Raw genomic sequence first — 11,248 nt, 5'->3', positions numbered from 1 at the left:
CACTGTTGTCCAGAGACCCAGTAAAATTCCACCCACTGAACCACGTTCTCAGTCATCAGCACACTCCCAGGCCACTCACCAGCAATCGGTAGCACAGGCCTGGGAGAAAAAGCGGCCATACTCGGCAAACCATCCCCGAGCACTGGCTCTGAATGCCGGCATTGCCAAACTACTGGCCCTTGAGATGCTGTCATTCAGGCTGGTGGAGACCGACACCTTCCGGAGCTTGATGTCATTGGCAGTTCCACAATACAATGTGCCCAGCCGCTTTTATTTCAGCAGGCAAGCCGTCCCTGCCCTGCAAAAGCATGTGGAGGGAAAAATTAAAAATGCGCTACTAAATGCCGTCAGTAGCAAGGTCCACCTGACCACCGATGCGTGGACAAGGACGATACCTTTCCCTCACTGCCCATTGGGTCAATGTTGTGGAGACGGGTACAGATCTGGAGAGTGGCTCTGTACGTACTCTGCCAACTCCAAGGATTGCAGGAATGCAGTCTGTACATATTGAGTCCTCCTCCTACTCTAGTTCCTCGGAATCAGCACTGCATGAGCCTGTTAGGCCAGATATGAGCACAGGTGTGGCCAAACGTCAACAGGCCGTCCCTAAATTAATTTCTTTGGGGAATCGGAGCCACACAGCACAGGAGCTCTGGAATGCCATCAAGCAGGAGAGCGATGTGTGGTTTGTGCCAGCGAATCTCCAGCCAGGTTTGGTAGTGAGTGACAATGGCCGAAATCTGGTGGCAGCTCTGGGCCTAGGCAACCTCACTCACATACCATGTCTGGCACACGTGCTCAATTTGGTCGTGCAGAGCTTTCTGAGGAAACCAAAAACAAAACACAAAACAAATATCCTGGAATAAAAAAGAGCTTTCTGAGGGACTATCCGGATCTTGATGCACTGCTGCACAAGGTTCGCCTAGAGTGTGCTCACTTGCGGCGTTCCAGCATGGCAAGATCGCGCATTGCATCTCTGCAACGCCGATTCTGCCTGCCAGAACATCGCATCATATGTGACCTCCCCACCAGGTGGAGTTCAACGTTACATATGTTGGAGTGGTTGTGTGAGCAGCAGGCAGCAGTAATGGAGTACCAGCTGCATCAGGCGCAAACAAGTCGCACATCTGCCAAGTTTTGCGTGCCTTCGATGACTCCACGCGGATGGCAAGTGCAGATGATGCACTAGTCAGCATGACTGTCCCCCTTATCTGTCTGCTTCAAAAAACCTTACAAGCACTAAGTGAGGAGGTTTTTGAAGAGGTCGAGGATGAGGAGTCAGAAATGCCATCTGCTTCTGGCAAGTCTACGCAACGTGCCTCCACACAAAGGCCCAGGCAGGGGACACTTAGTGAGGAGGATGACGAGGAGTCAATGGAGGAGGAGGAACACATTTCTCCAGAGGAGGGAGGTACACAAGGCTCTAGTAGTCAGTGTGTACAGCGAGGGTGGGGTGATGCTGAGCAGGCCGAGATGCTGCCTCAAGCTGGGGACAGCGTTTCCGGTCCAGTTGGCAGTCTGCAGCACATGGTTGATTTCATGCTGCAGTGCTTGTTAAATGACCGCCGCATCTCCAACATTCTCCACACGGCTGATTATTGGGTGTACACTGTTATGATTGAGTCACCATAGGAGGCAGACACAAAAATAGAAGCTACGTCCAGAAAACCAGAGAAGTTGGCAACTATCAGATTGCAGACCCCTGAACCTATCAACACAACTAGCAGTAGCCGTGGGGGGTTCCTACGATGCCCTAGACCCCTCGATCACAGCCGGAGCGCTAAATAGCCTAAAGACAGAAAAGGAAATCTAAACTGCCCCAGAGCAGACCCCAACATATAATGACGGTGAAGCAAGATGAAAAAACACTCACACAGATAGAAAGATAGGCTGAGCAAACGATGGGGCCCAAGCTAACTAAACAGAAAAGGAAAGGAAGGTTGCTGTCTTCAATCTGCCAAATCCCTATCAAAGACATATGCCAAAAAGCTGATATGAAAAAGACCCTGAAGCAGCTAGGCTTCAAAAACTAAATCAGCACTCAGGTATTTTCAGAAGACAGAGCAAAAGGAATTCAGCACACCCCAGCAGGGAATGGCAGAAATCCAGAAAAACAAAGCATAACAAAGTCAAAGCACCAATGCAAAAAGCCGAGCAGAAAACTTAGCTTTAGAGGAGCAGGAATTCAGACTGGTCTCCAAGGATCCCACAGAGAAATCACCCGCAGGGCAGAAGGGCGTCGGCAGCCTTATATCCAGTCAGTAACTCCACTCAGCCAGTCATCATCATCAGACTCAGGTGTTTGATAATCAGGCTCACTACCTTTCTTTACCAGAAGAGGGAGTTCCTCGGGCCTCAGTAGTGAAGGGGAAAATGAACTCACAACAGTACACCCTCCAAGATCCTTGCTACCGGGACAACTTACAAAGCCTCATACCACAGTTGAACCGGGAGCGAAAAATGCAGGAGTACCAAGAAACACTTGTGCAGGCCATCATGTTCTCCATTCCCCCCGCAAGTGTTGCTGGTAGTGCTTTTCAAAGCAGCCATGTGGGTAGAGGCAGTGGAGGAAGATCTGCACAAAGAGGTAACAGAGGCAGTGCCACAGGATAAGGCAAGGCCAGTATGGCCCAAATGTGGAAAAGTTTTGTGGGATCGCCACAAACAGCTACACCATCACAGACGGCTCCAGTCAGCAGGAGGCAACGTTTCCGTCAGATGGTGACAGACTACTTGTCTTGCCCTGTTAGTGTACTCCCAGACGGCTCTTCCCCGTTCAAGTATTGGGTCTCTAAGCTGGATACATGGCCAGAGCTTAGCCAGTATGCATTGGAGGTGCTGGCTTGCCCTGCTGCCAGTGAATTATCGGAATGTGTCTTTAGTGCTGCAGGTGGTGTGGTAACAGACCGTCGCACGCGACTATCCGCCGATAATGTCGACCGGCTTACTTTTCTGAAAATGAACAAGGCCTGGATCTCACCTGAATTTGCCAGTCCTCTTCCAGAATAAATAATTGGCTGGCAACAGGATCCAGGTCTCCTGTTGTGTTCATGTTTCTATGACCTGAACTTTATTTTCTGGGCTACAGCAACGCCCGTTGTTGCTCAGAAGTGCTGTCCACACAGACAAAACACTCGCTCATGTGTAAGTGGGGTTCGGTAATGTCAGCTGATCCCCTGCTGTGTGTATGGCAAAGTGTCCTGCTCCCTCCACAGTCAAACAACCTCAGATTTACACCTGGCTCCAAGTAGGCCTTGGCCTACTACCTGATTTTCCCTGGGCTCCGACACCGCCAGTTGGTGTTCAGAAGTGCTGTCCGCACAGACAAAACACTCGCTCATGTGTAAGTCTGGTTCGGTAACGTCAGCTGATCCCCTGCTGTGTGTACGGCAAACTCTCCTGCTGCCTACAACTTCTGACTACCTCTGATTTAATATGTTCTCTGATTTACCCTCTGTCTCCTCTCTGTTTTGAGTATTTCCTCCGGCTTACAACACCGCCTGTTTCTGCTCTCAAGTGCCGTCTGCACAATCCACACTTGTTCCTGTGTTACCTGGGTCCTGTAACATCTGCTCATCTCCAGAGGTGAGTCCGGCAATGTCTCCTGCTTTGTCTAAATTCCCACTACTTGTAGTGGAAAAGTGGACAGAGCAGGAGACATTGCCTGACTCACCTCTAGGGAGAAGCTGCTGTTACAGAACCCCAGTAACACAGGAACAAGTGTGGGTTGTGCAGACGGCATTTCAGAGCAGCAAATGGCGTGGTTGGAAGCCAGAGGAAATACTCGAAACAGAGTGAAGACAGAGGCCTAATTGGAGTACGTTGACAGTTAGTAGTAGTCTAGAAACAATCGCAAACTGCCACCAAGTAGGCCTTGGCCTACTACCTGATTTTCCCTGGGCTCCGACACCGCCAGTTGGGGCTCAGAAGTGCTGTCCGCACAGACAAAACACTCGCTCATGTGTAAGTGGGGTTCGGTAACGTCTGCTGTGTGTATGGCAAAGTGTCCTGCTCCCTCCACAGTCAAACAACCTCAGATTTACACCTGGCTCCAAGTAGGCCTTGGCCTACTACCTGATTTTCCCTGGGCTCCAACACTGCCAGTTGTTGCTCAGAAGTGCTGTCCACACAGAAAAAAAAAAACACTCGTTCATGTGAAAGTGGGGGGGTCGGTAACGTGAGCTGATCCCCTGCTGTGTGGAGGGCAAAGTGCTGCTGCCTCCAAATTGTAACTACTTCAGATTTAAACATTCTCTGATTTGGCCTCTGTCTCCACTCTGTCTCTAGTATTTCCCCTGACCTCCAGCACCGCCAGTTCCTGCTCACAGTTGCCGTCCGCGCATTCCACACTTGTTCCTGTGTTCCGTTACGTGAGCAGATCCCCCAATGTATGTCCGCCACTGTTTCCTGCGCTGTCCACCTTCCCACTGCAAGCGGTGGGAATGTGGACAGAGCAGGAGACAGTGGCACACACATATCAGGGGATCTGCTGACATTACAGAACCCCAGTAACACAGGAACACGTGTGGATTGGGCAGACGGCTGCTGTACGCATAAACTGGCGGTGTTGGTGGTCACGTGAAATCCTGGAAACAGAGTGGAGACAGATGCCTAATTGGAGCACGTTGACAGTCTGTTGTAGCCTACAAACAACCTAAAACTGCCACCAAGTAGGCCTCGGCCTGCACCATGATTGTCCCTGGGCTCCAACAACGCCAGTTGGTGCTCGGCAGTGTCTTTGGCACGGGTACTCCCTGTTGCCCAGCCTGGTTCCAACACGCCAGCTGTTTCCGGGTAGTGTCAAGGTCACTATGCCACCAATCCGTTGTCCTGTCGTCTTGCGGCCGGGTTAGCCGACTCTACGGTGCCTGCAGTTTAGGTGACTCCTATGTGGGCTGCGGGAACTGGCACTGAAGGCTGGATCCGTAGTGCCAATGGGACATGGACCCCCTGTAGGACTGTGGGTTTCGGTAACTGCGGCCGGCTTGCGGCCTGGCTACTTTGCTTTGGATGGGTACCTTCTGCTACCCATCCGGGTGCCAGCACTGTCAGCTGGTTCTCGCCAGAGCCTTTGGCCTAGGTGCCTCCATCTCGGTATCCGAGGTCCAGCACCGTCAGCCGGTCCTTGGTAGTGCTTTTTAGCACAGTTATCTCCTGCATAGTAACCGGGGTCCAGCACCGTCAGCTGTTCCTCAGTAGTGCCATTGGCTATTGTTCCTTATGCTACCACTACGGGTTCCAGTACTGTCAGCTGGTTCTCGCCAGTTTCTCAGCCTTCTTGTACCTTCTGCTACATTTCCAAGATCAAGCTTTTTGAAATTGTCTTTGGTAATCCTTATTGATCTCCATGACGACGACCCTGAAGACCACACCAAAGACGACCAGTAATATAACCCTAAATAATATGACCAAGAGGACAAAGAACATGAAGACAACCACCAAGATACAGAACAAAAGACAGAAGAACAAGAAGCAGAAGAAGCAAAAGCAGAAGAACATTAAGCATAAGACTAAAAATCAGCATAGAAGAAATCAAAATTATAAGCAGAAGACGACTAAGCAGTAAATGGGGGTGAGTCCGTTCCTCCTCGTGGTGCCCCTGGAAAATGCCTGCTGCTGCAGGCCAAACTGAACACGGACAAATCCTGTTGTAAATTTTTTGTGACAGGCAGAACGTAAGGTGTAATCTTATAGCTTTTATAGATAAGTACTACAGGAATGCCTGTCACCATAAGAAAATGAAGAAAAAGAATAGGAAGAAGATGAAGAAATAGCATATGAAAATTAATAATAGCTGAATAAGAAGAATATGAAGAATGGAAAAAAAAATTAATGGGAAGAAGGTGAAGAAGAAGAAGATGAATAAGGTGAAGAAAAAGTTGATGAAAAAATGCTACTGCTGCGGATCATGAAGGAGAAAGTGTGGGAGAAGTACAAAAGAAGGTGAAGAGCATGGAAGTTGTGAAAAGCCGGATTACTTACCGGTAATGCTCTTTTAATGAGTCCATGACAGCACCCACTGGAGGTATCGGATCCGCCCATTTGGAACAGGAAACCCTACAGGAAAGATAAAAGGGGCGGTCCGCCTTTCCTCCTCAGTTTTACGTTTCAGAGTACCAGAAGGACCGCCAAGGATTAGGCAATGTTCTCTTATTTTAACATCTTTCTTATCCATTATTTGGTTGATATACTTTAACTATTGATATCTTTAGGGAGGGAAGTGAGCGGGTGCTGTCGTGGACTCATTAAAAGAGCATTACCGGTAAGTAATCCGGCTTTTTACTCTTTGCCACGACAGCACCCACTGGAGAGATTCCAGAGACCATCACCTGGGTGGGACCACCGTGCCAAGGACAGTCCTGCCAAAGCTTAAGTCAGAGGTTGATGAAAGATCAAGTCTATAGTGGTTATAGAAGGTAGAAGGGGATGACCAAACTGCCGCCTTACATATAGTTTCAATCGGAACATCTCCCTTTTCCGCCCAAGAAGTTGCCATTGCTCTGGTGGAATGCGCCCTGATGTTCCCTGGAGGTTCTTCGTTTTTTGCGGAGTAGGCTAAACGAATGGCCTCTCTGATCCACCGGGAAATGGTGCTCTTCGTGACTCCATACCCCTTCTTACAGCCCTGAAATGAAACAAACAGGGCCCTACTGTGCCTCCAACTGTTGGACCTCTCAATATATTTTAGGACAGTTCTTTTGACGTCCAGAGTATGGAACTTCTGCTCTTCCGGAGTAGAGGGATTTTTATAGAAGGTTGGGAGGAGTATCTGAGACCTATGGTATTTTGTTGCCACTTTTGGCAGGTAGGCAGGGTCTGGTTTTAATACCAATCTGTCTTGGTATTCTTGAAAAAAAAGGTGGATCTATTGACAAGGCCTGGATATCACCCACTCTTCTAGCTGAGGTCAGTGCTACCAAGAGGGCCATTTTAAGTGCTAAGTATTTGAGGGGTATTGTGTCGATCGGCTCAAAGGGGTCTATCGTTAGGGTGTCTAAGACCAGATTTAGATCCCATGTAGGGACGGAGGGTATGTGGATTGGAGCTATTCGTTCACATGCTGTAATGAATCGAGTTATCCACTTGTTGCCTGCTATATTATGGCCATATAGTGCTCCTAATGCCGATATTTGTACTCTTAGCGTATTTACTGCTAAGCCTAAGTCTTTCCCTTTCTGCAGAAATTCCAAGATGGGAATTATCGGAACTTCTGCTGTATGAGGTACTGTATGGAATTGAAGAAATTTTTTCCATATTCTAGTGTAAATTTGGGTTGTGGACTGCTTTCTACTTTGTAGTAGTGTAGTAATTAAAGACTCAGAGAATCCTCTTGTCCTCAATAACTGCCTCTCAAATTCCACGCCGTCAAATGCAAGCTGACCACTTGAGGGTGGAAAAAGGGGCCTTGGGAGAGTAGGTTGGGAGTCGAAGGAAGGAGCCAAGGATCTGTTATTGACATAATTTGCAGCCACGAAAACCACAGTCTTTTTGGCCAGAACGGTGCTATTAAGATTATCCTTGCTTTGTCGTCTCTGATCTTCCGAATTACTTGAGGTAGGAGGATCAATGGAGGGAACGCATACGCCAGGTTGAAATTCCATGGAGCTAGAAGGGCGTCTAGTATGTCTGGGTGATCTGATGGAGATAGGGAGGCAAATGTTTTTATCTGCCTGTTCTCCTTTGTGGCGAAAAGGTCCACCTCGGGTTGTCTCCATAAGGCTACTATGTCCCTGAAGACCTTCTGATTGAGGCACCACTCTCCTTGCCGTAGAGTGTGTCAGCTTAGGAAGTCTGCCTTTTGATTGTTCTCGCCTCTGATATGAAGGGCCGAGAGGGACAAAAAATAGTTTTCTGCTAAGTTTAAAATTCTTGCCGCTGAAGACATCAGAGTCTCTGATCGAGTACCTCCTTGTCTGTTTATATAGGCCACTGTGGTGGTGTTGTCCGATAGGATCCTGACATGCTTCTGTTGGAGCTGCGGAAGGAAGTTGTATAGAGCATAGAACACTGCAGTCAGTTCTTTTAAATTGGATGAGTACTCGCATTCCTCTCTATTCCACCTTCCTTGATGAAACCCATTCTCCATGTGGGCTCCCCAGCCCTGGGGACTGGCATCGGGGGTTATGATACAGGATGGAACTATAACCCATGGAACTCCTGAACATAAATGGTCATCATCTAACCACCACTCTAGAGAAGTCAAGACTTCCTGAGACAAGGTTATCTTGCTCTGTAAATGACCACTATGTCGCTTATCCTCTTGGAGGATCTGGTGTTGTAGTGTACGGACATGGTACTGGGCCCACCGGACTGCCGGGGTGCAAGAATTTAGTGATCCTAATAGTGACATTGCTCCTCTCAAGGACACACGTGGTCTATCTATAGCTGCTCGTATTTTTTGTTTCGTGAGGGTGATTTTTACCTGGGGTAGTAGACATCTCTGGGTCAAGGAATCTAGTTGAAATCCTAGAAATGTCTGGAGAGATTGTGGATCGAGTCTGGACTTTTGGATATTGATGATCCAGCCAAGGCTCTGAAAAGAGGAGATTGCGTCAGTCACGTGTTCGGTACATTGTTTGACTGAATTCCCAATTATTAGGAAGTCGTCTAAATACGGCACGATCAGTGTGTCCTTTTGGCGAAGGTAGGCCATCACTTCTGCCATCACCTTGGTAAATATTCTTGGTGCCGTGGAAAGCCCGAAGGGCATGGCCGCGTATTGGAAATGACGAATCCTGCCTTCGACTTCCACTGCGACTCTTAGGTATTTCTGGAATCTATTGTGAATAGGGAGATGATAATAAGCATCTTTTAAATCAATCCCTGCCATTACGCAATTTGGGAAAAGAAGCTTTATAGTGGATCTAATTGATTCCATTTTGAAGTTATAATTTTTTATAAATGAATTAAGCTTCTTTAAATTAATAATGGTTCTAAACGTACCGTCTGGTTTAGAAACCAAAAACAGGGGAGAGTAAAAGCCTCTACCCTCTTGTTCCTCAGGGACGTCAACTAAAACTTTTTTAGCTAGTAGGACTCGAATCTCGTCTTCGAGAGCCTTTTGCTGAACTGAGGAATTAAGGCGAGTTATAACAAAGAACTCATAAGGGATCTGAAGGAATTCAAACTTTATTCCTTCCTTGATTATGTTCAAAATCCATGGGCTTAACGCAATTTGTTCCCATTTGGTAACAAAAATTTTTAATCTACCCCCAACTGGTGGGTCTAAACTCTTAATTTTTATCTCTCCTATATGTTGGCCCTCTGAAGATGGTACCCTTCTGCTTTTCATCTTTCGTGGCCCATCTATTCGTTCTGTCCGACTGTCTTCTTCTCCCGAATGGCCGTCTCTTAAAGGTTTTCCCTCGCATGGGGTTGCACTAATTTTGGATTTTGATTGTGCGTCCCCTTTCCAGCTTTTTATCCACAGCGCGCGTCTGGCGTTATTCACCAGGGCTGCCGACCTCGCTGCCAGTTTTAGGGTGTCCGCTGAAGCATCTGCCATAAAGGCAGCTGCACCTCTTATCAACGGGATGGCTGCACGCAGTTTCTCCCTTGACATTCTTTGCTCGATCTGCTGATCTAATTGATCTAGCCATACCAGCATTGATCGAGCAGTACATGTGCTGGCTATTGCGGGTTTGAATACCCCGGTGGTGGACTCCCAGGACCTTTTGAGCGAAGATTCTGCCTTTCGGTCTAATGGGTCTGCTAACAATCCTGCGTCCTCGACCGGGATCGAGGTCTGTTTGGAAGTGGAGGCTATGACGGCATCCACCTTTGGTATTTTAGTCCACTTCAATAGGTCTTCATCAGTGAACGGATACTTCCGTTTTGAGGCTGATGGGAGAAAACCCCTCTGGTCGTGTTTTTCCCCACTCTCTTTTGATGAGGTCCTTAATTGCCGGTATCACTGGAAATGATCTCCTCTTTTTTTCTGCCAATCCCGCAAACATAATGTCCTGCGCGGTTTGGGCTCCCCTTTCCTCTTCACACCCCATAGTATTTCTAACCGCTTTTACTAGGTTATCTACGCTGTCCAGTGGAAAGCATGCGCGTCCTTCCATCTCCGAGGATGACGATGAGGACGTGTATGCGGAGCCTGAATTTAACTCCTGTTCTTCCTCTGACTCCGAACTAACAACGACCTGTTTCTTATGACTGGACTCTGAGGGATTGCTGGCGCGGTTGATGGCTTGTATCTCCTCCCTAATTATGGCTCGGATATCTTTAGAAGATATCGTCGACCCCTGCCTGGTCTCTTTCGTGCATTGTTTGCAGAGTTTTTTGGGGTAGGAGTCAGGGAGAGGCTCTGAACATAATGCGCATTCTTTATGTTTAGTTTTTTCTTTTTTCTTTGACTGAAGTGGGAGGTCAAAGGTAAAGAGAGGGGGGGGAGGAGGTTAGCTTAATAGGTAGAGTATATACTTTGCACACTCACCCAGTGAAGCTTAATGCCGGGTCGGATGGCTGGTTTCTGCTGCTTCGCTCCTGCGGGCAGTCTCTGTCCTGGCGCTGCGGTCCCTGGTGGAATTGCCTCCAGCTGAATCCCCTGCTGGGGCCTGCGACTCCGTGGGGGACGACATGGTTCCATCGTTGCAGCGCTGTTTTATCTTACTTCCTGTCGTGCCCCCGGAAGTCGCCCTATGTCAGGGCGCATGCGCCGCGTCATCGCCATCCTACCCCCCGGAAGTTCAACCATTACTTCCGGGGTATAGGAGCGTCGGGCGCCGGCCGGCTCCTGCGCCACCGCTACTCACACGCGCGGTTCACGCGCTCATGGCTTCACCTCCCACGCTGTATCACCACCGATGGGGGGGGGTGTTCTGCCTCCGGATGCCAGACCAGCCCGCTCCCTGGTAAGACTGGGCGGCCCTCTCTGGACCCGGTCATCACCGTTATGCCACCAGACGAGGGGGGAGCCGTCAAACGGAGTCTCCCCCGACGCTGCTTCCGGACTGCAGCCCCTGCTGTTCCCGAGGAGACCGCACAGGCGGATGCATGGCCCAGGTAAGATCCTGCTCCATTTGGAACAGGAAACCAAAACTGAGGAGGAAAGGCGGACCGCCCCTTTTATCTTTCCTGTAGGGTTTCCTGTTCCAAATGGGCGGATCCGATACCTCCAGTGGGTGCTGTCGTGGCGAAGAGTAAAACATACATATCTGACTAAATATAAAAAAGTTAACATAGTCAATATCTTTTTAACTCCGAACGTCTTGAAAAAAAAAAATTGGAATTAATGCTATGC

The sequence above is a fragment of the Dendrobates tinctorius genome, unplaced genomic scaffold, assembly GCF_039654945.1.
Source record: "Dendrobates tinctorius isolate UK_male_01 unplaced genomic scaffold, ASM3965494v1 ptg000097l, whole genome shotgun sequence".
In the NCBI taxonomy this organism is placed as follows: Eukaryota; Metazoa; Chordata; class Amphibia; order Anura; family Dendrobatidae; genus Dendrobates; species Dendrobates tinctorius.
The sequence above is the reverse complement of the archived record's forward strand: the minus strand, read 5'-3'. Positions refer to the sequence as shown.